At 46.6% G+C, this 25,993-nt stretch overlaps 1 protein-coding gene across 4 annotated transcripts in view; it reads right to left on the bottom strand.

Moving 5' to 3' along the window:
- Positions 1 to 25,749, bottom strand: part of LOC141156751 (dimethylaniline monooxygenase [N-oxide-forming] 2-like) — a 126,224-nt gene extending 100,475 nt beyond the window's left edge. Inside the window, exons 1-3 of one of the 4 annotated variants that reach the window (XM_073643098.1) lie at positions 25,623 to 25,704; positions 5,423 to 5,528; positions 3,526 to 3,828 (exon numbers count right to left, since the gene is read on the bottom strand). The gene's annotated coding sequence lies outside the window, so the exon portion shown is untranslated. Of the gene's footprint in view, positions 1 to 3,525; positions 3,829 to 5,422; positions 5,529 to 25,622 lie in introns of all 4 variants that reach the window. The other 3 variants (XM_073643100.1, XM_073643099.1, XM_073643097.1) reach the window with 3 other exon arrangements.
- Positions 25,750 to 25,993: the final 244 nt, after the last annotated feature.

Here is a 25,993-nt window from a genome sequence, read left to right as displayed (position 1 = left end):
ATACGGGCATGACTGACCATTTTTTTTCTTTCTTCATACGAAGCACACAGCTTTTAATGAAATGACAAGAATTTCCGCAATAGAAACACAAACCTTAAGAAAATCTGCGGTCTTTTTCTTGAAAGCGAGGTGCCATCGCTCCAATCTCCATCGGCTCTCCACTGTTAGTACACACATTCTCATGACCAGAAACTGACATAGCAGAGGATTTGCTCTCATTAACCCTTGCACGCAGTCTCCTATCCACCCGTATAGCTAATTGCATAGCCTGCTGCAAATCTTCAGGTGTGGGATAAGCAATTAGCAGATCTTTAACCCTTTCACTAAGCCCAGCAAGAAACAGACTCTCCAGAGCTGAATCGTTCCACCCTATTTGAGTAGACCACCGACGGAAATGAGTACAATATTTTTCCACATTACCTGATCCCTGTCTCAAACGTCTCAACTCAGTCTCAGCAGATGAGACATGATCAGGATCATCATATAATAGCCCCAAAGCAGAAAAAAACTATCCACTGATCTAAAGCATGTATCACTAGGTTGCAAAGAAAAGGCCCACTCCTGAGGCTCTTTGCGCAAAAGTGACATTATGAACCCTATGCGCTGGGATTCATCCCCAGAGGACCTGGGTCTCAACCGAAAATACAATAAGCAAGCATTTTTAAATGAAAAAAATTCTTGGTGTTCACCAAAAAATAAATCAGGCAAACGTACCTTAGGCTCCAAGAAATGTGCTCCAGAACAGTTACTCACGTGCTGATGGAGCTCGGCCACCTCCAGAGAGAGTCCCTGCAGGCGTTGAGCCAAATCCCGAACCGACACCATGATGGAACAGAAAAATCTTTCCTTAGAGAATTTGCGGGCTGGACTTACTGTTATGTTCTGCTACCAGCTAAGGAAAGAGAGGAGATCTGTCCCTACGATAGAACTCAGCTTGATCCCTACGATGTAACAGGGGACCTGATCCTGAGATCAGACCTGCTAAAGTCCTAAGCTAGTCTGTACGGAGACCTATAGATGTGGGGAAGGAATCCCTACAAGTACTAGGGACTGGAAGCAAAATGGACACCTCCTAACAGAAATAGTAGCAGACAGACGAACAAACAAAATATATAGAACACAGAGGTCCGAAGACCAAGCAAACTAACAGAGTTAGATACTGAGCAACGGCTAGCTAAAGAGTAGTAATACAATGAAGTCCAGCAAAGCCAGAAGGGCGGAGCAGGACTAAATAGGCCAACAAGGTCATGTGATCAGCAATAGAAAAAACCTAAGAGCAAGGTTCTAACATCTGACCTTTGTTTAGCTTCCCTCCTGACCTGAATTCTGTTACGTTATCTTCTGCGAGATACAGATCAAACACCACCTTTCTCTATGGCTCCAGCCAGAACAGTAAATGACTTCCCCACAATCCCCCTGGGGCTCTGCTAAAACACTCCCCTTCTCCTGTGACTGTATTAACCCCTCTAGTTGCTGGAGGCTTCTGGAGCACAACACTTTCTGTCTCCTGTGCATGTGTTACTTCTAATAGTTGCTGGATGCTTTTGAAGCAACAGCACTACTTCTGCATGTCACATTTGCCATTTTTATATTGAGTAAATTGATCCAATATCACATGTGAGTGAACCTTTGCTTTCAGTTTCTTGTGGCCTTCTGCAGCAAAAACTGCAAGAGCACAGTCAGATGGCCGCATTAATTGGACTGCGATCAGACCACAGTGCTCTAACTGGCCGTGAATCTCATAACTCGAGCGTGACAGCTGCATAAAAATATATAAGCTGTCACATTCAGGTCGAGAGAGCCATCAGATCTACGTTCCGATCTCGGCTCCATTTATACGGCCATCTGACTGCACCCTAAATGTTTCCGGTAATTGTTGATTTGTCCTGTACATCAGCTTGGAGGAATTTTTGTTTGTTTGTCCCTACAAAACAACTTCACCTCTGCCTCCGCACTTAAGGTCCTCCCACAACTTTTCTATAGGTTTAAAAGGGTGGTCCGATACATATAATGTCGTTTATAAATGTTTATCTTTGAGTTCTAAACACGTTTGTAATTAGCTTTATTATAAAATTCTTTATCGTTCTCCCTTTCCTGCTATTCAATATATCTGTTCTCTTACTTTACTTCATGTGACGTTTTGTTTGAGGGTAGTCTCGAAAGGGATATCACAGGAGGATGGTCATAGAATCATAGAATGGTAGAGTTGGAGGGGACCTCCTGGGTCATCTGGTCCAACCCCCTGCTCAAAGCAGGATTCACTAAATCATCTCAGACAGATATCTGTCCAGCCTCTGTTTGAAGACGTCCATTGAAGGGAAACTCACCACCTCTTGTGGCAGCCTGTTCCACTCATTGATCACCCTAGCTGTCAAAAAGTTTTTTCTAATATCTAATCTGTGTCTCCTCCCATTCAGTTTCATCCCATTGCTTCTAGTCTTTCCTTGTGCAAATGAGAATAAAGATGATCCTTCTACAATGTGACAGCCCTTGAGATATTTGTAGACAGCTATTAAGTTTCCGCTCAGTCTTCTTTTTTGCAAGCTAAACATTCCCAAATCCTGTAACCGTTCCTCATAGGACATGGTTTGCAGACCGGTCACCATTCTGGTTGCTCTTCTCTGTACTTGCTCCAGTTTGTCGATGTCTTTTTTAAAATGTGGTGCCCAAAACTGGATGCAGTATTCCAGATGAGGTCTGACCAAAGAGGAGTAAAGTCCGATAATGACTTCACGTGATCTAGACTGTATGCTTCTGTTAATACATCCCAGAATTGTATTTGCCTTTTTTGCTGCTGCACCACACTGTTGACTCATGTTCAGTCTATGATCTATTAGTATACCTAAGTCTTTTTCACATGTACTGTTGCTTAGCTCTATTCCTCCCATTTTGTATATGCTTTTTTCATTTTTATTGCCCAGATGTAGTACTGTGCATTTTTCCCTGTTAAAAACCATTCTGTTAGTTGCTGCCCACTGCTCCAGTTTATTTAGGTCTTTTTGAATACCCTCTCTCTCTTCTCTAGTATTAGCTATCCCTCCTAGCTTTGTGTCATCAGCAAATTTAATCAGTTTACCCTCAATTCCTTCATCTAAATCATTGATAAAGATGTTGAACAATACAGGTCCCAGGACAGAGCACTGTGGTACCCCACTTGAGACATTCATCCAACTGGATGTGAAGCCATTTACGACCACTCTTTGAGTCCAATCACTAAGCCAGTTATGAATCCACCTAACAGTTGCCTTGTCCATTCCATACTTGGTCATTTTTTTCAATAAGGATGGTGTGAGATACTTTGTCAAATGCTTTGCTGAAGTCAAGATATACTATATCTACAGCATTTCTCTGATCCACCCAGTCAGTGATTCTGTCATAGAAGGAAATTAAGTTAGTCTGACATGACTTGTTAGTTACAAAACCATGCTGACTCTGGTTAATCACTTCATTCTTATCCAGGTACTTGCATACATGTTGTTTAATAATTTGTTCAAAGATCTTTCCTGGTATAGAAGTCAGACTCACCGGCCTATAGTTCCCTGGGTCCACCTTCTTCCCCTTTTTGAAGATAGGAACAACATTTGCTCTTCTCCAGTCTTCTGGGACTTCTCCTGTTCTCCAAGAATTTTCAAAGATTATGGAGAGTGGTTCTAAAATTTCTTCTACGATCTCCTTCAGTACTCTGGGGTGTAATTCATATGGACCTGGAGACTTGAACTCATTTATGTTAGCTAAATATTCCCTCACAATCTCTCTGTTTACAGATAACTTGGATTCTTCTATTCCTTTAATAGGACAGTGAAGATCAGTTGATGTTACATTTTCTTTCTGAGAGAAAACAGATGCAAAATAGGAATTAAAAAGTTCGGCCTTCTCAACATCCTTTCTTACCATTTCACCATTTTCATCCTGTAAAAATCCTATAGCATCTTTGACTTTTCTTTTACTTTTGACATACCCCCAAAATCATTTTTTATTGCTTTTGACATCTCTTGCTTTAGCTAACCTGATACATGCCCTACAGGATCTGCAGACTGCATTATAATCTTCTTTAGATATGCCTCGCTCTTTCCATTTGATAAACATTTCTTTCTTTCATTTTATCATGTGTTTAAGTTCTGTGTTCATCCATCCTGGTTTCCTTAAATGCTTCCCATTCTTCTGACTCGCCCCCTGGGCCGTGGGGCACGCGGATCCGGGCGATAGGGGAACGATGGGGGTAGTAGTAGTGGCGGCCCGGTCCCGCGGCTCAGGGTGGTCAGGCCAATGGTAGTCTGCTATGCGCTCCAAATAATGTCCGACTACGCCACCCGTGGATTGCGGTTATTAGGAACCGCCGCTGCAAGGCAGTCCGCTGGGGCTGATGATGGGTGCAGCTGAGGTGATGTGACTCTCCACGGGAAGAGTGCAGCCCCAGGACAGTGTAGTGGATGTTGGGAGTGATGGTAGTGCGAGTCCCGGTGCTGATAGTGCTGGAGGCGCGAAGGAGCACACAGACAACAAGTTACAGTCCAGGGTCTTTACTCACAGTTCGTTTGTTCCAGGTCACTTCGGCCAGCAGTGACCGCCTGAGCCGTGCTGCGTCCACCAGGTGAGGGGCTCGGTCAACTCCCAGGCAGTTCAGGAGCATGGCACAGGACCCCCTTTTATCCTTTCTCTGGCCTGCCTCACCAGTGACCCACTTTTGTCCAGCTGCCACGGACCTGTGCGGTTAAACGTAGGCCCCGTCCTCCGCTGTCCTATATGGTGCCTTCCTAGCAGGTTTGATGAGGTGTCGCACCAATATATGATCACGACGACCGGTCTTTGGCTGAGGGTTGTTTCTCCTCCACCAACTTGGGATCCGGTACCCTTAATCTGCCTGACCCTGCACCCTGGATTCTCGTGGGTTCTTAGGGTCCCTTCCACCTTCTTGTTCCTGAGCCCTTCTGTTTCTCTGTCTCTCCTTCTTTGCAGTTCCTTTCTGTTCCTGTTCCTTTCTCTTGGAGCTGAGATGAGCCAGAATCTCAGCTCCCCTTCACCTCCTCCTCGGCCTCTTCTCCAGGCCCACTTCTCCTTCTCCTCTCAGGCCCCGGCCTCTTCCCTAGGCCTGCCTCTGGAGCAGCACTCAGCCTGAGCTGCTGCTCCCTGTCTTCTCCTCTCCACAGAAACTAGATCTAAGATGGTGCCCACCTTTTATACCTCCCTCTAGCCATGAGCCCAGGTGACCAGCAACCAATGAGCTCCTTCCTATGCTCAGAAACCAACCCCTATCTGCCCCTACAGCACTGGGTGTTCCACCCCTCCCTCCCCACTCCAGCAGGGACATGGTCGGTCGTGCCTGCACTTCTGTCTAGTGGGAGCACCGTTGAGCTGTCCCTCGGAAATGAGGTGTGTGTGCTGCATGCAGCTAACTGAGCCCTGGTCCATACTCCATCCTTACCTGGGAGTGGAATATCACACCTCTGGTCTGAGGTGCAATACCCCTGTAGCGGCCGAACCCCCGGGGCGCTACATTCCCCCCTGGTAAAGCACAGCACGTCCTCGGGCTGGAAAAGAGCAAAAACAGTTGATTACAGGACATGCAAAGACTTTTTCAATAACTTTTTACATTAGAAACAGACATTACGGTTCAACTCCCTTTATGGGACACACTTTTCTTTTCACTAGACATTATAGAAAACTTTTTCAATACTTCCGGAACTCTTTTGTATAAAACATTATAGAAAACTTTCACATGACTATTTAGCAGCATATAAAACCTTTTCACATAAAACATTTTTTTAAGTAAAGCACATTCTTGGATCCTGGCGGCGGTGCAACTTGCGACCAGGTGTTCTTTCTTTTTAAAGGTACAACAGTCCATTTTAACTTTAAGGTAGACGTTGCGGTTCTTGTATAAAACCAGTAGGGGGCGCTTTAAGAAGCTCAACTATATACATGGGAATGGCCGTTCCCAGTCCTCGGCCGGTGGGGATAGGGGAATGGCTGCTCACAGTCCTCAGCCTGTTAGGGGAAGAGGGGTGGCTGCTCTCAGTCCTCAGCCAGGTTACTTAGGGGATAGGGCATAACGTTCACACAGTCCTATATCAGACCCAACGGGGACCACACGCAATTTGAAACAGTCCCACACAGTTCCTTTGCACCCTTACGGGTAACTATTTACAATGCCACTTGACCGTTCACTGGTAACGGTGTCTTCGTGACGCTCCTTCTTCCTCCTCATACGGATCTTCAGGCCCGTCCGGGCCCTCCTGGTACTCAGCGTCCGAGTAGTGCTGTTCCTCCTCCTCTACTACTCGGCGGACGTGTAGGGCGTACCACCCCTTCACGCCTTGGTGTCGGGTGTAAGACACCACGTCGCCTGGGAATAGATCCCGCCCACGATGGCCTTCCGGTAGGTGACTCTCCACATCTCTCCTTGTCACAAACACGTCACTGATGGTCTCGGGGTCTCGGATGAAGCCCCAGCCGCGCTCCATCTGGAACTTCACCACAGTCCCGGTGACTCGGGGTCTGCGGGCAGTTCGGGGATCTCGTCGCGCCTTCATTTTCTGCTCCGCGCTCTGGACCTGCAGCTTCTCTTGCTTCACCCGCCGCTCTCGCTGCTCCTTCTCAAACATCTCCAGCTGTTGGCGGCAGGCCTCCCGCCGCTCAGCTGCGCCCGCTCGCGTTTCTTTCGTGAACCCCATCAGGTCCTCCCCTGTGGGGTCCCATTCAAACTGGGCATCTTCCAATGGCAGCTGGGGGATTTCCTGAGGCGTCGGAGCATGTATGAGGGGCTCAGAGGGTACTTCGACCTCCGCGGACGGGCTCCTCCGGAAGCGGGGGTTGACAAACTCGGGGGGCCAGATGAAAGGCAGCCCATCCGGAGTGGTGTATTGGGGGAAGAGATCCGCGCCCAGTGGTGGTACTGCAGCAGCAGGGGGCGCAGGTGGGTTGGCGGCGCCCGGGGGCACGTGACCTTGCGACCAGGCCCGTGCTGGTCGTTTCCTGGTTGCTCCCAAGGGCGGTACAGCAGGTGCAGGGGGTTTCGTCGGGGCAGCGGCGCCCGGGGGCGCAGGGCCTTGCGGCCGGGCGTGCGATGGTGGTTGGCTGAGCATGCCCGGGGTCAGAGGGCACGGCGTGGGGCGGGGCTCACCGGCAGCATCGACGGCCTGGGGGCCAGTTGATGGCGGCGGGGGCACGGTGTCGACGGCGGGTCCCGGTGCGTTGGGCTTCGTGACGGAGTGCAGGGGCAGGTCGGCGGCCTAAGGATTCAGTGCAGGGGCGTCTCCGTTACCTGCCTCTGCTGTCGCGGCCTCCTCCGCGGCGTCGTCCTCGGCCTCCGCTCGGCCTTCACTGCCCTCGGTGGCTGGTGCGCTGCTCGTCGATGGAGCCTTCGGCTGCAGGATCACAGCCCGCCGGGCCACTTCCTTCTTCCATCCGGCGATCACGTCCTGCTGCGCCCGGACCATCCTGCGGTCCAGCTCTTCCAACGCCGCCTGTGTATATTCGGGGTCCTCCTTGGGGAGATGGGCTAACAGCTCGGTGAGGCTGCATGGTGGTGTAGCTTGCAGCAGGCCCTTTGCCAGGGTACCGGAACTGGTTTCTCCCTCCATCTCCGGGTGCGGCCTGGCCAGACTGATCCAGACCGCGCCCTGCCCCACAGTTTTCTTCTCTCTCCGCCCCCAGAGGGGGTGGTCCTGGGGCATTCTGCTGACAATCACTTTCAGGGGCAGCCCCACCATGTTGATGGACATCTCCACTGCTGCATTCATGGCTGGTGGGGGCGGGCTCCTTCTTTGGCGCCATTCTGGGACCTGGCCCACGATGGGAGGTGGCTTCCTGCTGTCTTTTGGTGCGCACATAATGGCGTCCGCTTTGCCAGGGCGGGAAAAACGGATGAAGATGGCGGGAAACGGTCCAAGATGGCGTCTGATGGCGGGAATCGGCTCCGGATGGCGGGAAACGACTCCAGACGGCGGGAAACTTCTTTTTAAGGTACATGTGCACTTTTCTTCAGGCACGCAATACCCGCTTGTGGCGGGTTGGTAATGATCCTGCCGACTACGCCAAAGCTGACTCGCCCCCTGGGCCGTGGGGCACACGGATCCGGGCGATAGGGGAACGATGGGGTTAGTAGTAGTGGCGGCCCGGTCCCGCGGCTCAGGGTGGTCAGGCCAATGGTAGTCTGCTATGCGCTCCAAATAATGTCCGACTACGCCACCCGTGGATTGCGGTTATTAGGAACCGCCGCTGCAAGGCAGTCCGCTGGGGCTGATGATGGGTGCAACTGAGGTGATGTGACTCCCCACGGGAAGAGTGCAGCCCCAGGGCAGTGTAGTGGATGTTGGGAGTGATGGTAGTGCGAGTCCCGGTGCTGATAGTGCTGGAGGCGCGAAGGAGCACACAGACAACAAGTTACAGTCCAGGGTCTTTACTCACAGTTCGTTTGTTCCAGGTCACTTCGGCCAGCAGTGACCGCCTGAGCCGTGCTGCGTCCACCAGGTGAGGGGCTCGGTCAACTCCCAGGCAGTTCAGGAGCATGGCACAGGACCCCCTTTTATCCTTTCTCTGGCCTGCCTCACCAGTGACCCACTTTTGTCCAGCTGCCGCGGACCTGTGCGGATAAACGTGGGCCCCGTCCTCCGCTGTCCTATATGGTGCCTTCCTAGCAGGTTTGATGAGGTGTCGCACCAATATATGATCACGACGACCGGTCTTTGGCTGAGGGTTGTTTCTCCTCCACCAACTTGGGATCCGGTACCCTTAATCTGCCTGACCCTGCACCCTGGATTCTCGTGGGTTCTTAGGGTCCCTTCCACCTTCTAGTTCCTGAGCCCTTCTGTTTCTCTGTCTCTCCTTCTTTGCAGTTCCTTTCTGTTCCTGTTCCTTTCTCTTGGAGCTGAGATGAGCCAGAATCTCAGCTCCCCTTCACCTCCTCCTCGGCCTCTTCTCCAGGCCCACTTCTCCTTCTCCTCTCAGGCCCCGGCATCTTCCCTAGGCCTGCCTCTGGAGCAGCACTCAGCCTGAGCTGCTGCTCCCTGTCTTCTCCTCTCCACAGAACCTAGATCTAAGATGGTGCCCACCTTTTATACCTCCCTCTAGCCATGAGCCCAGGTGACCAGCAACCAATGAGCTCCTTCCTATGCTCAGAAACCAACCCCTATCTGCCCCTACAGCACTGGGTGTTCCACCCCTCCCTCCCCACTCCAGCAGGGACATGGTCGGTCGTGCTTGCACTTCTGTCTAGTGGGAGCACCGTTGAGCTGTCCCTCGGAAATGGGGTGTGTGTGCTGCATGCAGCTAACTGAGCCCTGGTCCATACTCCATCCTTACCTGGGAGTGGAATATCACACCTCTGGTCTGAGGTGCAATACCCCTGTAGCGGCCGAACCCTCGGGGCGCTACACTTCCTACTTTTCGGGATTGTTAACGATTGTGCTTTGAGAATCTCATTTTAAAAAATTTCCCATCCTTCCTGGACATTTTTGTCCCTAAGGACATCCAGCCATTGGATCCCTCCTATTCTCTTTCTGAGTCGCTTAAAATCTGCCTTTCTGAAATCTAACGTTGAAGTTTGAGTCTTCACATGTCTTCCTCCTCTAGTTATCCAAAATTCTATAATAGTGACTCGCCCCCTGGGCCGTGGGGCTCGCGGAACCGGGCAATAGGGAGACGCTGGGAGTAGTAGTAGTGGTGGCCCGGTCCCGCGGCTCAGGGTGGTCAGGCCAATGGTAGTCTGCTATGTGCTCCAAATAATGTCCGACTACCCCACCCATGGATTGCGGTTATTAGGAACCGCCGCTGCAAGGCAGTCCGCTGGGGCTGATGATGGGTGCAGCTGAGGTGATGTGACTCCCCACGGGAAGAGTGCAGCCCCAGGGCAGTGTAGTGGATGTTGGGAGTGATGGTAGTGCGAGTCCTGGTGCTGATAGTGCTGGAGGCGCGAAGGAGCACACAGACAACAAGTTACAGTCCAGGGTCTTTACTCACAGTTCGTTTGTTCCGGGTCACTTCTGTCAGCAGTGACCGCCCGAGCCATGCTGCGTCCACCAGGTGAGGGGCTCGGTCAACTCCCAGGCAGTTCAGGAGCATGGCACAGGACCCCCTTTAATCCTTTCTCTGGCCTGCCTCACCAGTGACCCACTTTTGTCCAGCTGGTTTGATGAGGTGTCGCACCAATAGATGATCACGACGACCGGTCTTTGGCTGAGGGTTGTTTCTCCTCCACCAACTTGGGATCCGGTACCCTTAATCTGCCTGACCCTGCACCCTGGATTCTCGTGGGTTCTTAGGGTCCCTTCCACCTTCTTGTTCCTGAGCCCTTCTGTTTCTCTCTCTCTTTCTTTGCAGTTCCTTTCTGTTTCTGTTCCTTTCTCTTGGAGCTGAGATGAGCCAGAATCTCAGCTCCCCTTCACCTCCTCCTCGGCCTCTCACTAGGCCCTTCTGGAGAAGAGCTCCTACAGAGCCTCTACTCCCTGTCTTCTCCTCTGGCTGAACTGACCCAGAACTAAGATGGTGCCCACCTTTTATACCTCCCTCTAGCCATGAGTCCAGGTGACCAGCAACCAATGGGCTCCTTCCTACGCTCAGGAACCGCCCCTATCTGCCCCTACAGCACTGGGTGTTCCACCCCCCCTCCCCACTCCAGGCAGGGACATGGTCGGTCGTGCCTGCACTTCTGTCTAGTGGGAGCACCGTTGAGCTGTCCCTCGGAAATGGGGTGTGTGTGCTGCATGCAGCTAACTGAGCCCTGGTCCATACTCCATCCTTACCTGGGAGTGGAATACCACACCTCTGGCAGAGGTGCAATACCCCTGTAGCGGCCGATCCCTCGGGGTGCTACATTCCCCCCTGGTAAAGCACAGCACGTCCTCGGGCTGGAAAAGAGCAAAAACAGATAATTACAGGACATGCAAAACTTTTTCAATAACTTTTCACATCAGAAAACAGGTAATACGGTTCAATTCCCTTTATGGGAAACACTTTTCTTTTCTTGTCACTGTTATAAAACACTTTGCTAATGCCTCTGGAACTCTTTTGTCATATAAAACATCTTGTAAAACATTTGCATTATCACCTAGCAGCATATAAAACTTTCTCATGTAACACATTTTTAAGTAAAGCACATTCTTGGATTCTTGGATCATGGCCGCGGTGCAACTTGCGACCAGGTAAAGGTGCAACAGTCCAGTAAATCTTGAGGTAGACGTTGCGGTTTTTGTATAAAACCAGTAGGGGGCGCTTTAGGAAGCGCAACTATATACAAGGGGTTGACCGCTCTCAGTCCTCGGCCAGTTTTGGGAAGGGAATGGCTGCTCACAGTCCTCAGCCTGGTAGGGGATGAGGGGCACACAGGTAACAGTTCAATCTTTGTCCCTACGGGGACCACACTTTCAAGACGGGAACAGTCCCAAAAACAGCTCTGATACCCTGACGGGTAACTATGTACACAGGTACTTTGCTACTTACTAGTAGCGGTGTCCTCCATATGCTCCTTCTTCCTCCTCATATGGTTCTTCAGACCCGTCCGAGTCCTCTTGGCTCTCCTCATAGCCGCGGTATTGTAGCTCCTCCTCGGTGAGCCGATGGACATGTAGGGCGTATGGTCCTTTTGCACCTACGTGGCGGGTAAAGGCGACCACATCACCAGGGTACAGGTCACGGCCACGATGTCCCTCCGGTAGATGACTCTCCACGTCCCTGCGGGTCACAAAGACGTCGCCTGCGGTTTCTGGGCCCCTGATGAAGCCCCAGCCGTTCTCCATGTGGAACTTGACTATGGTCCCTGTGATTCGGGGACCACGGGCTGCTTGGGGGTCTTGGCGGGCCTTGCGCTTTTGTTCAGCACTCTGGGCTTGGAGCCGTTCCTCCCTGACGCGCCTCTCTCGTCGCTCCCGCTCAAAGGTCGCCAGTTGCTGGTGACAGGCCTCCAGACGACGGACCGCGTCTGCCCGGGTCTCTTGAGAGAACCCCATCAAGTTCTCGCCGGTGGAGTCCCACGCAAATTGGACGTCCTCCAGTGGGGGTAGGGTGACCTCGACGGGTTCAGGAGCCGGTATCAGAGGCTCGCGCGGGGGCTGTGCCTTCCATGGCTGATTGCCGGTCACTTCAGCTGGCCACTCCAGCGGCAGTCCATCCGGACCGGTATGATGGGCAAACATTTGTTTCTGAAGCTTCAATCTCTGTGCAGATATACGCTTTTCTAACATACAATGCGACACCTCCTCCTCGTTTATCAAGTCTGTTTCTTGCAAACAAGTTGTATCCTTTTAGCCTTGTATTCCAATCGCTTCCCTGCAGCTTGTATCACAACCCTTAATAAAGACTTCATCGGGGGTCAGGCACTGTGGTCGCTTACCACAACTGTTTCATTGCCACTGCTGCGATAACATCCTGTTTCGGGGGGATGATGGAAAAGTGACCACAGCTTCAGTGGTCACTGTTACACTTTATCTGTGCCCACCATGTTCAACTTCAATGGTCATGACCACAGTCCCTGCTTCTATCACCGCCATCACTTTTCCCCAAATGAGATGTCATAAGGGGGTGGTGATAGACTATGGGTGAGTGACAGCAGTACTGGCCCACAGGTTCAATCACTGCCATCAAATGAATCATCATCAGGGGCAGCACTGGTGTCACTCATCTAGCTTTTACCAGCAATCCCTCAAGAAGTCTCATTTCAGAGAAAGAGATGGCGGTGTCAAAAGCGGAGTGAGTGACAGTAGCGTCGCTCCCTAAAGATGATTCTACTGAGCGTGGTGAAAGAACTTATGTGGTGGTGTTGGTATCACTTACCCTGCATCTATCACCGCCCCCTGGTGACAATTTGTTCGAGAGCAGTGATAGAAGCTGTGGAGCAGCACTGCTGTCACTCACCCTGCTGGTGTTGTTTCTGGAGAGGTAATAAAAGCTGTTGGGAAGTGACTGCAGGGCCATCCTCCAGAAACGCCATGGGAAACAAAGTAAAAAAAATAGATATTAGGAAACGCATGATAGGGAGAATGGTAGGAAACTTTATAATAAATTACAAAGGCTATTAGGGGCTAAAGTTAAATATTTATAAATAGCATTATAGATATCATACCACCCCTTTAAGGTCATGATTTTGAGACAGCCATTCCAAAATGTTAACTTTATTCTTCTCTAAACATATTTTTGTAGAACGACTTGTGTGCTTTGGGTCGTTGTCTTGCTGCAAGACCCATGTTCACTTGAGATTCAGCTCATGAACAGACGTCCACTCGTAACATTTTGATTTAGGTTTTTCTGATATAATTCAGAGTATATTGCTCCATCAATTGTGGCAAGCCATCCTGGCGCAGATACAGCAAAAAGTCCCTAATTTGATGCTACCACCATAGTGTTTCTCAAATGGTAAGAGGTTTTTAACCTTTGATGCAGTATTTTTTTCTACAAGCATAACACTTGCCTTCTCCTTGCAATCCTGCCATGCACCATTATTGTTCAGTGTCTTCCTTGTGGTATACTCATGAACTTTAACATTAGCTAAAGTGAGAAAGGTTCAATTGTGAACTTGCTGACTATTATATGTCTTGCTCTTGGAGTGATCTTTGTTGGTTGACAACTTCTGTGAAGCGTATTAATGGTCTTGAATTTCCTCAATGTGTACACAATCCATATGACTGTGGATTGGTGGAGTCCAAAGTTTTTAAAGATGGTTTTGTAACCTTCCAGCCTGATCTGCTTCAATAACTCTTCTTTTGAAGTCCTTGGAAGTTTCCTTTGTTTGTGTCGATGATACACTTCCACAAATGTGAAGATCAGACTTTGAGAGCAGCATAAAGTAGTGGCAGAGGCCCTTATTCCAGTGATGAATCACTTACTAGGCTGCTTGCTGTCATTTTGATGAATTCAGTTTTGTCTGTTGCATATCTATCCACCATTTCTCTGAATGCTGAATGCTTTATAACCCCATCCACACCACTGATTGGATGCTTTCAGCCTACATATAGTGTGCATAGAAAGCTGCCAATGAGTAATGGGATGGTTTACTAGTCCTCCAGTGATAATTTCCTGCTGATAAAAGAATGATTTAATCAAAATTAAAGCAAGCAGCCCTGTAAGTGACACATCACTTGAATCAGGGTCTCTGTCTCTAAATTATGCTCCTCTCAGATTAGGTGGCACAAATCTAGTGACAGGTTCCCTTTAAATATTTATGGACTGCCTATAGGCTTTACATGTCCAGAGAGTCTATACTGTACTCTGCACTGAAGTTCTAAAACGTCAATACAGAGTAAGCAGCGTACAGTGCCTTAACTTCTCATAGAGTATTTATTATCATATTCGCCTACCTGATTGCTGTGTACACAACGCTGAACAAAAAATATGTATTGATATTTGGAAGCTCTAACATTGTTTTCTCCTCCAGAACCAGCTGTCGTGTGATCACTGGGTGTAGGGAGGGACCTCAAAAAATCGCAGCATGTCCATTAATTTTGCGGAAGTGCGGCGTAATCGCCGCCATTGACTTGCATTGAGACGCATATAATTCGTGTCAGTACATTAGTACTCACGGATTATATGCGTTTCAATGTGGGGATTGTACCCAGTTCTGGAGGAGAGGAGACTCTCATCCAGACCTGGGTACCATTGTACCTGTAAAAAAAAGATTAAAATAAAAAAAAAGATTATATTCACCTTCCAACGGCCCCCGGTCTACTTCCCTTTGCTTGCGGGCAGGACTGTAGGACCTGCTGTGACGTCACAGTCATGTGACCGCAGGCCCTTCAGTGCAGTGTCCCGCGATCAGCTGGCAGCCAGGAACGAGCGCGGCAGCACACCCTGGGCCATCGGAAGGTAAGTATCAAGGTTTATTTTTTTATTTTTAAACAATCTTTCGGTCACACTATATAAATCCATGCTGTTTGCATGGATTTATATAGTGTGACCTAGTTGACAAGCACTTTCCAAGTGATGCTAAAATCGCCTGGAAAGAACTTGTCACTCCGCATGCGGAAATGCATGTGAAGAATGCTTCACAAACGCTTCTACCTGGTGGGAAAAACGCATGTACAATCCGCATGCGCTTTTCCTGCCAGGGAGAAGAGGAAAAAATATGCAGCATTTCCGCTACGTGGGCACATAGCCTTATTCATAGGATATACAGGAAATACTGGTGAATGCTGTTATATAAAGAGAACAAATGTTAATCAATTACATCAATTAGAAGAAATGAAATCAGCTGCAGGATTGCACAATAAGGACGAAAGCAAACCACATAATGATTTACAGTTGAATAATTCCCAAACAATATATATATATTCATGATCAGAGTTGAAAAACAATTAAGATGATAGATAAATAGCTCCACAATGAGATAGCAATGAATTTCAATTGTTATTCACATTACCGTGATATGCGAGTATTATGCATGCACATAAAATAAATATTGTACAGCTATGGCAAAAATTATGAGACCACTGCAAAATTTTCATTTTCTCTGATTTTTCTCTTTATTGGTATATTTTTGAGTAAAATGTACTTTGTTGTTTTATTCTATAAACTGCTGACAACATGTCTCCGAAATTCAAAGCTAAAAATGTTGTATTTATTTGCAGCAAATGAGAAATCGTCAAAATAATAAAAAAGAAACAGTGCTTTCAGACCACAAATAATGCAAAGAAAACAAGTTCTTATTCATTTATAAACAACAAATCTCATGTTTTAACATGTTTCAACTCGGGAAGAGTTCAGAAATCAATATTTGGTGGAATAACCATAATTTTTAAATCACAGCTTTCATATGTCTTGGCATGCTTTCCACCAGTTTTTCACACTGCTTTTGGGTGACCTTATGCCACTCCTGGCACAAACATTTAAGCAGTTCTTCTTTGTTTGATGACTTGTGACTATCCATCTTCCTCTTGATTACATTCCAGAGGTTTTCAATGGGGTTCTGGTCTGGAGATTGGGCTGGCCATGACAGGGTCTTGATGTGGTGCTCCTTCATCCACACCTTGATTGACCCAGTTGTGTGGCATGGGGCATTGTCCTGCTGTAAAAAAACAGTCCTCAGAGTTGGGGAACGTTGCTTCAGCAGAAGGAAGCAAGTGTTTTTCAAGGATAACCTTGTATGCGGCTTGATTCATACGTCCTTCGCAAAGATTAACCTGCCCAATTCCTGCCTTCCTGAAGCATCCACACATCATCACCGATCCTCCACCAAATTTCACAGTGGGTACAAGACACTGTGGCTTGTATGCCTCTCCAAGTCTCCGTCTAACCATTAGACGACCATGTGTTGGGCAAAGCTGAAAATTAGACTCATCAGAGAAGATTACTTTACTCCAGTCCTCTATGGTCCAATCCTTATGGTCTTTGGCAAACTTCAGCCTGGCTCTCCTTTGCTTCTCATTGATGAAATGCTTTTTTCTAGCTTTTCATGACTTGAGGCCTGCCTCTAGGAGCCTGTTACGAACTGTTCTTGCTGTGCCCTTCACCCCAGCTGCCATTTGCCATTCTTTTTGTAGGTCACTTGATGTCATCCTGCGGTTGCTGAGTGACATTCGAATAAGATGATGGTCATTCCGGTCAGTGGAGAGTCGCTTTCGCTCTCTGCCGGTCTGTAGCTTTGTTGTCCCCAATGTCTGCTGCTTGACCTTGTTGTAATGGACTGCCGTCTTCGAAATTTTAAGGATGGAGGCAACATGACGCTCACTGTATCCCTCTGCTAGTAAAGCCAGAATTGAGCCCTTCTTTTCCTCACTCAAGACTTTTCTTTTCAACTTCTTTGCCATGGATAAGTTATTTTTTCATTCAAATTACTTTTGGGCTATTCCTAGCACTTGTTTTGCCATCCAGCTCATCCTATTGCAAGAGGATTGTGAAGACCACAGCAGTGTTTTTTATACTTTCCCTCGTTACATAAGATTTGGTTCAGGTGATCATCTAATCCGAAGCACATTAAGTAGAATGAGGTGTACTTTGGTTGGAATTCACCTGACACTGGAATGGTATGGCTGTCAGACATGTAGAGATGGGGATTTTTATAAAACTGTGCAGTGGTCTCCTATTGTTTTCCAGAGCTGTATGTACTTATGATCAAAATTGAACAAACAAAATTAGTATGATAATGATAAATGAATAAATCCACACAAAAATGGCAGTGAATTTCAATTATTGTTAATATTACTGTAATACCTCCGTGTTGTACAAATCCGTTAAGTCAATATGGTTGTAATAAAAAACACCAGTAAAGCAATATATATTAAATAAACATGAATATTATATATATTTTTTTACATGTGTCTCTTTTACTCCTTGGTTCCATATGTGTTCCTTTGTGATTTTGCTATCTTCAGTCTAAATCTACAATGTGTACATTTCAATAAGAACAAGTAAAACCATTCCATGCATAGGTGTGCCTAAACTTGTGACAGATACTGTATGTATGTATATATTAGAATCAAGAAATGGATCTAGATTTGGAGCTTGAATTTAATACATACTTCAAAATTTTCTTTCTGACTAAATTTGTACATGTGATAACCAGATGCAGAACTGTGTTTAATTGTTCACTCATTAAAATGAATCACATACACTTGTCTGCTTTCCTGCAGTGACCTACCACACATTTTATTTTTTGAAATAACATGAAAGCTCCTTAGAAGTTCTTGGACTTTGGGGCTTTTTTTGATGTTGCCAGTTTCTCTGTCTGTACCATTATGTTATAATGTTTTTTCTCTATTGTTTAGTAATGTCTCGTGTTCCTTTTTATTTTTTTTCTTGTATTTCAGAAGTATAATGCAAAACGTTGTATGAAACAGCTTTCAAACTGAGTTTATAGAACACTGTGAATGTAGTTTTATGTGTGATTTTACTCATCTTAAGTAATAGAAAAATCCGGCAACAAATCTTCTCCCCACCAGTGCCGCCATCTCAGCTCCACGATCTACCATATTTCCAGTGTTCTGCACCCCTGGAGCCAGTCTGTATCCTGTGTCCTTATCTCCATGATGTGTGTGTATCTTGAAACTAAAAGTATGTATTCCAGAACTGCATACTCACCTGAACTTTCTGTCCGATCTTATCAAGAATCTTCACCATAATCCTGAATTCTGTATTTTCAACCTCAAACTGTATCTTGTTTCATATTTTATTCATGCTGGAATTCAGAAACATGTGTAGCAAACTCATCTGTGTCGTCCTTGTTTTCTACTCAGCTCAACAACTGTTATTCCTCCAGTCATGCAGCTGAGCCCGGAACATAACAAGTACCCATACCATCAATATAGCCAAAAATCATAATGTACTGTAACTTTATGTTAAAGTGATTGTCCCAGCTTGTGACAAAGGTCTGCAGTCACTATATGTTGATGCAGACTGCCAAATTGTGATAGTGTGCAATGTGCTTGCTGTCACGATTCCTCGGTATTCTTCATGCTAATCGGCAGTCAAGTGACTGCATGTATACAATTTGCATACTTTCAGTGACGTACTGGCTAGACTCTTTTGACTTCTCTCAATAGAAGTGAATTGAGTGAACCTGGATAAGTCTAGTTGACACACGACGGCAAACTTTTGTCCCAACCTAGGACAACCTTTTTAATATTATACTTCTTGCAAGCATGTCATCAATTAAACATAGCCAAGAACCATATGAAGCACACTAAAGACAGCACCGGAACAAAATAGACCACAGCCTAAACAATGGGTGCATGCCTTCTCAAGATAGAAATATTTAAACTATACGTGCATCTAACTTGGCCCATGTTCAGTGGCACAGCCACTAATAAATTACATGGATTCCAGTTGATGTTAACCCAATCCATTCGGGGCTCAGACACTGGCTCTGCCAATGCTTGAATAACTGAGTAATGAAGGAGGAAATTCAGCACTACAAACAGACTCTTCTCCATTCAAACAAAGTTCATACAGAGAACATAGGAGAATGTGAAGGCAGATAGATTAGCGCTGGCATTGCGCAGACATCTTCCGTTTCAGGTGTAAACACACCCTTAATCAAGAACAATCACTAATCCAGTTCACACCTGGTGTCCCAGAAGGTGATCCGCGTATGCTTATGCAGATGCTAAGCAGCAGTGGGTTTGTTACACCAAGCATGCGCGCACAACAGATACACATCAAGGAGTCATGTTGGAAGCTGTCAAGTTTTTTGGCAAATGAAATCTAAGTGATTTGTGGTGAGGTATTAGCAAGGATATATAAATAATTTGATTATGTGACATTATTACAAATTTCACAAGGTTCAACTTCAATTAATAATTATATGGGTTACACTAAATACCAATAAAATATTGTGAATAGAATTATTTATATAATAGGAACTAACTAAATCTCAAATATTCAGCCTTAATTGGAAGAATTTCTTCCACCCAGTACACTTTATTGGTGAATTAGTTAGCAAATCTGCAAAATTCACGTTTCATGTACATTTTTTTTTGCTGCATATTTTACCCTCTATTGAAAATAGTGAAATTCGTAGTGAAAATCTGCAACATACATTTCAAAATCTCATCCACTTGTCTAGCACAGTAGTATACTGATATCTGATTTACAAATGACAAAGTCCTTTATGGTGGGTGCTCAGTAGAGATGAGCGGTGTTCGACTAGAACTGTTCGCCAATCTCAAATTCGAGCTGTTTTGGGCGGTGTTCGAGTTGTTCGACGAACCCGAACGATTTGCAAAAAATTCGGCTGTTCGAGGTTATGTTCGATAACTGTTCGTGCACCAAAAGCGTGTCCTGCATGTCTGGCGCTATTTAGAGCACCAATCATGCAGGGATTGTCTGCCACTCACTGTAATGCCACAGCCATGGTGGTTGTGGCATTACAGTGATTGCCCAAATCGATGGGAACAGTGCCAACAGTGAAACATGAAAAGCCGGCAATTCAGCAGCGGCATACACCTGTACCCGACAATTTAGAACCGAAAGAATAGAGCTTCACACATAGATTAGATAGATATAAACATGTCAGCCACATATATATGAAGTACAGTGACAGTGCTGCTTACTGTACTTGTCATTTAGCGTAAAGGATTTATCAAAAAAAATAATAGTGTTTTCGTGCACCGTCTCTTTAAAAAAGCCGGCCGGCAATTCAGCAGCGGTACCCGACAATTTAGAACAGACAGAATAGAGCTTCACACATAGATTAGATAGATAGAAACATGTCAGTCACATATATATGAAGTACTGTGACAGTGCTGGTTACTGTACTTGTCATTTAGTATTAAAATAAAGGATTTATTATTAAAAAAATTGGCGTGGGGTTCCCCTTAATTTTAGGCTCTAGCGGAGGTTAAGCAGACGGCTGGGGCAGATGTTTGAAGCCTGGGAAGGGGGTAATACCCACGGAGCTTCCCAGGCTACTAATATCAGCCCCCAGCTGAATACATAGCCTTTACTAGCTATTAAAATGGGGGACCCCCCAAAAAAAATGACGTGGGGTCCCCCCTAATTTAATAGCTAGCAAAGGCTAGGCAGACAGCTGGGGGCTGATATTAATAGCCCAGGAAGGGAGCCATGAATATTGGCCCCCTCCCAGGCTAGAAACACCAGCCGTCAGCCGCCCCAGAAATGGCGCATTCATAGGATGCGCCAATTCTGGCACTTAGCCTCGCTCTTCCACGCTGCCCTGGTGCGGTGGCAGGGGGTAATAGGGTTGGGGTTGATGTCAGCTTATAATGCCAGCTGACATCAAGCCCAGGTTAGTAATGGAGAGGCGTCTATAAGACACCCCCATTACTAACCCCATAGTCAAAGTTAAAAAAAACACAAACACCCAGAATAAAGTCCTTTAATTGAAATAAAGACACAATCCTTTATTGTTCTAAATTAAACCATACTTACCGTCACGCCCATTCCAGCTGAAGCCAACGATCTCCTGCAATAAAAGAAAAATAACAAAGCAACCTCATCCTTACCTTTCCATGGTTCCCACGACAGCTTCAGCTCTGCTACATCGAGATGACAGGCTGGACCGCAGCAGAACGCTGCCATCCAGCCTCTCATCCCGCAGACACTGAGAAGCGCAGGCTTGCTTGCGCTGCTCAGCGTCTCTCTGTGACGACATCCAGATGAGCCGAGTTCATGTCCAATGAACTCGGCTCACCTCATGCACGTCACTGACAGCGTGGGAAAATTCTCACGCTGAAGCGGTGAGTGCAGGAGAATTCTCCCACGCTGTCAGTGACGTGCATAAGGTGAGCTCATGTCCAATGAACTCAGCTCACCTCCTGCACGTCACTGACAGCGTGGGAGAATTCTCCTGCACTCAGCGCTTCAGCGTGAGAATTCTCCCACGCTGAAGCGCTGAGTGCAGGAGAATTTTCCCACGCTGTCAGTGACGTGCATAAGGTGAGCTCATGTCCAATGAACTCAGCTCACCTCCTGCACGTCACTGACAGCGTGGGAGAATTCTCCTGCACTCAGCGCTTCAGTGTGAGAATGCTCCCACGCTGAAGCGCTGAGTGCAGGAGAATTTTCCCACGCTGTCAGTGACGTGCATGAGGTGAGCCGAGTTCATTGGACATTAACTCGGCTCATCTGGATGCCCTCACAGAGAGACACTGTGGAGCGCAAGCAAGCCTGCGCTTCTCAGTGTCTGCGGGATGACAGGCTGGATGGCAGCGTTCTGCTGCGGTCCAGCCTGTCATCTCGATGTAGCAGAGCTGAAGCTGTCATGGGAACCATGGAAAGGTAAGGATGATGTTGCTTTATTATTTTTCTTTTATTTCAGGAGATCGTTGGCTTCAGCTGGAATGGGCGTGACGGTAAGTATGGTTTAATTTAGAACAATAAAGAATTGTGTGTTTATTTCAATTAAAGGACTTTTTTCTGGGTGTTGTGTTTTTTTTAAATACTTTACTAGAAATTCATGGTGGTCATGTCTAATATTGGCGTGACCCCATGAATTTCGGGCTTAGGGCCAGCTGATAATGCCAAGCTGGCCCTAACCCCTTTATTACCCAGTGAGCCACCGCATCAGGGCCCTGGATGAGTTGGGTACAGCGCCAGAAGATGGCGCTTCTATGAACGCGCCATTTTCCGGGGTGGCTGCGGACTGCAATTTGCAGCGGGGGTGGCCCAGAAAGCTTGGGCCTCCCTGCGCTGCGGATTCCAGCCCCCAGCTGCCTAGTTGTACCTGGCTGGACACAAAAACAGGGCGAAGCCCCACGTCAATTTTCTTTAAATTATTTCATGAAATAATTAAGAAAAAAAGGGCTTCCCTATATTGTTGTGTCCGGCCAGGTACAAATAGGCAGCTGGTGGTTGGGGGCAGCCCGTTCCTGCCTGCTGTACCTGGCTGGACACAAATATAGTGCGAAGCCCCACGTCAATTTTTTTTAAATTATTTCATGAATTTCCTGAAATAATTTAAAAAAATTGAAGTGGGGCTTCGCACTATATTTGTGTCCAGCCAGGTACAGCAGGCAGGAACGGGCTGCCCCCATCCACCAGCTGCCTATTTGTACCTGGCCGGACACAACAATATAGGGAAGCCCTTTTTTTCTTAATTATTTCATGAATTTCATGAAATAATTAAAAAAAATTGAAGTGGGGCTTCGCACTATATTTGTGTCCAGCCAGGTACAGCAGGCAGGAACGGGCTGCCCCCAACCACCAGCTGCCTATTTGTACCTGGCCGGACACAACAATATAGGGAAGGCCTTTTTTTCTTAATTATTTCATGAATTTCATGAAATAATTAAAAAAAAAGTACGTGGGGCTTCGCCCTATTTTTGTGTCCAGCCAGGTACAACTAGGCAGCTGGGGGCTGGAATCTGCAGCGCAGGGAGGCCCAAGCTTTCTGGGCCCCCCCCCCCGCTACAAATTGCAGTCCGCAGCCACCCCGGAAAATGGCGCGTTCATAGAAGCGCCATCTTCTGGCGCTGTACCCAACTCATCCAGGGCCCTGGTGCGGTGGCTCACTGGGTAATAAAGGGGTTAGGGCCAGCTTGGTATTATCAGCTGGCCCCAAGCCCAAAATTCATGGGGTCACGCCAGTATTAGACATGACCGCCATGAATTTCTAGTAAAGTATTTAAAAAAAATACAACACCCAGAATAAAGTCCTTTAATTGAAATAAAGACACAATTCTTTATTGTTCTAAATTAAACCATACTTACCATCACGCCCATTCCAGCTGAAGCCAACGATCTCCTGCAATAAAAGAAAAATAATAAACCAACCTCATCCTTACCTTTCCATGGTTCCCACGACAGCTTCAGCTCTGCTACATCGAGATGACTGGCTGGACCGCAGCAGAACGCTGCCATCCAGTCTGTCATCCCGCAGACACTGAGAAGCGCAGGCATGCTTGCGCTCCTCACTGTCTCGCTGTGACGGCATCCAGATGAGCCGAGGTCATGTCCAATGAACTCGGCTCACCTCATGCACGTCACTGACAGCGTGGGAAAATTCTCACGCTGAAGTGCTGAGTGCAGGAGAATTCTCCCACGCTGTCAGTGATGTGCATGAGGTGAGCTCATGTCCAATGAACTCAGCTCACCTCCTGCACGTCACTGACAGCGTGGGAAAATTCTCACGCTGAAGTGCTGAGTGCAGGAGAATTTTCCCACGCTGTCAGTGACGTGCATGAGGTGAGCCGAGTTCATTGGACATGAACTCGGCTCATCTGGATGCCGTCACAGAGAGACGCTGAGCAGCGCAAGCAAGCCTGCGCTTCTCAGTGTCTGCGGGATGACAGGCTGGATGGCAGCGTTCTGCTGCGGTCCAGCCTGTCATCTCGATGTAGCAGAGCTGAAGCTGTCGTGGGAACCATGGAAAGGTAAGGATGAGGTTGCTTTATTATTTTTCTTTTATTGCAGGAGATCGTTGGCTTCAGCTGGAATGGGCGTGATGGTAAGTATGGTTTAATTTAGAACAATAAAGGATTGTGTCTTTATTTCAATTAAAGGACTTTATTCTGGGTGTTTGTGTTTTTTTTAACTTTGACTATGGGGTTAGTAATGGGGGTGTCTTATAGACGCCTCTCCATTACTAACCTGGGCTTGATGTCAGCTGGCATTATAAGCTGACATCAACCCCAACCCTATTACCCCCTGCCACCTCACCAGGGCAGCGTGGAAGAGCGAGGCTAAGTGCCAGAATTGGCGCATCCTATGAATGCGCCATTTCTGGGGCGGCTGACGGCTGGTGTTTCTAGCCTGGGAGGGGGCCAATATTCATGGCTCCCTTCCTAGGCTATTAATATCAGCCCCCAGCTGTCTGCCTAGCCTTTGCTAGCTATTAAATTAGGGGGGACCCCACGTCATTTTTTTTGGGGGGTCCCCCATTTTAATAGCTAGTAAAGGCTATGTATTCAGCTGGGGGCTGATATTAGTAGCCTGGGAAGCTCCGTGGGTATTACCCCCTTCCCAGGCTTCAAACATCTGCCCCAGCCGTCTGCTTAACCTCCGCTAGAGCCTAAAATTAAGGGGAACCCCACGCCAATTTTTTTAATAATAAATCCTTTATTTTAATACTAAATGACAAGTACAGTAACCAACACTATCACTGTACTTCATATATATGTGACTGACATGTTTCTATCTATCTAATCTATGTGTGATGCTCTATCTTTCTGTTCTAAATTGTCGGGTACCGCTGCTGAATTGCCGGCCGGCTTTTTTAAAGAGACGGTGCATGAAAACACTATTATTTTTTTAAATAAATCCTTTACACTAAATGACAAGTACAGTAACCAACACTGTCACTGTACTTCATATATATGTGACTGACATTTTTCTATCTATCTAATCTATGTGTGAAGCTCTATTCTTTCTGTTCTAAATTGTCGGGTACAGATGCTGAATTGCCGGCCGGCTTTTTTAAAGAGACGGTGCATGAAAACACTAATATTTTTTTTAATAAATCCTTTACACTAAATGACAAGTGCAGTAACCAACACTGTCACTGTGCTTCTTATATGTGTGACTGACATGTTTCTATCTATCTAATCTATGTGTGAAGCTCTATTCCTTCTTGTCTAAATTGTCGGGTACCGGTGTATGCCGCTGCTGAATTTGCCGGCCGGCTTTTTTAAAGAGAGTGTCTTCTGAGCAGTTTGTCAGCTTTTGGACACCTTTGCAGGTGTTTTCTATGTGTTTCTATGTGTTTTTGTTTGCCTGCCATTGGTTTTAACGGTGTTCGACGGTGTTCTAAGGTGTTCGACGAACAGTTCGACGAACAGTTCCTCGAACATCCCGGTGTTCGACGAACCGAACCGAACCCGAACACTACGGGGGTGGCTCAACACTAGTGCTCAGTAACTTAGTGTTAGAAACTGAGGTCAATTGAGAGATATCAAAATTCCTCTAGACGCCCACAATATACCAATATATTAAGAAAGTACTATGATTCCCAGACTTGGACTATTAAATCTAATGTACATTTAGAAGGTGAAGACAAGGGAACTTTGCAAATATAATAGGAAAACCAAATATTAATCATACAATATCTAACCACAGTAAATCATATTAATACTAACAATATGTACAAATAAGGAGCCAAAGGGCTAAACATTGGGAATTTTTTGTTTAGATGCTAAATATATTTCAAGGATTTTTTTTTAAGTAAAAGCTAAATGTCCCTTTTAAATAACTTAAATACATTCCTAAAAATCAATTTCATTAACTGTATTGAATACTGTTTTACTTACTGTACACTGAATCAGCTGTGGTCTTCTGCAGATGTCAGGTATCACTGTGATGGACTTTGGTTGCATCAGCTGCTTTATTCTCCCCCTCCCAAGCAGACAGCAAGCCCCACAGAAAGTCCGGTGATCTGCTTGTGATAAAAATGATAGTTTGGCATAACACTGAGTCATTACAGATGGGGGCTTGTTATCCGTGAGTTACATACAGCATCTTGTGAACACTATTATAGAACACTTTTTATTTTCACAAATTAAAGAGGTTAGTTATGAGTAACTTATTAGAAGGTGCCATGCTTTGTAATAAATCTGGTGCATTTGCAATTGAATGTTCAATGTTATTTTATGCTACACATATTGTTCATTTGCAATAATAA

This window comes from Phyllobates terribilis, unplaced genomic scaffold, assembly GCF_046119375.1.
Source record: "Phyllobates terribilis strain yellow unplaced genomic scaffold, ASM4611937v1 Scaffold_8__6_contigs__length_399053987, whole genome shotgun sequence".
Classification (NCBI taxonomy): domain Eukaryota; kingdom Metazoa; phylum Chordata; class Amphibia; order Anura; family Dendrobatidae; genus Phyllobates; species Phyllobates terribilis.
This window is presented reverse-complemented; position numbering and strand designations above follow the sequence as displayed.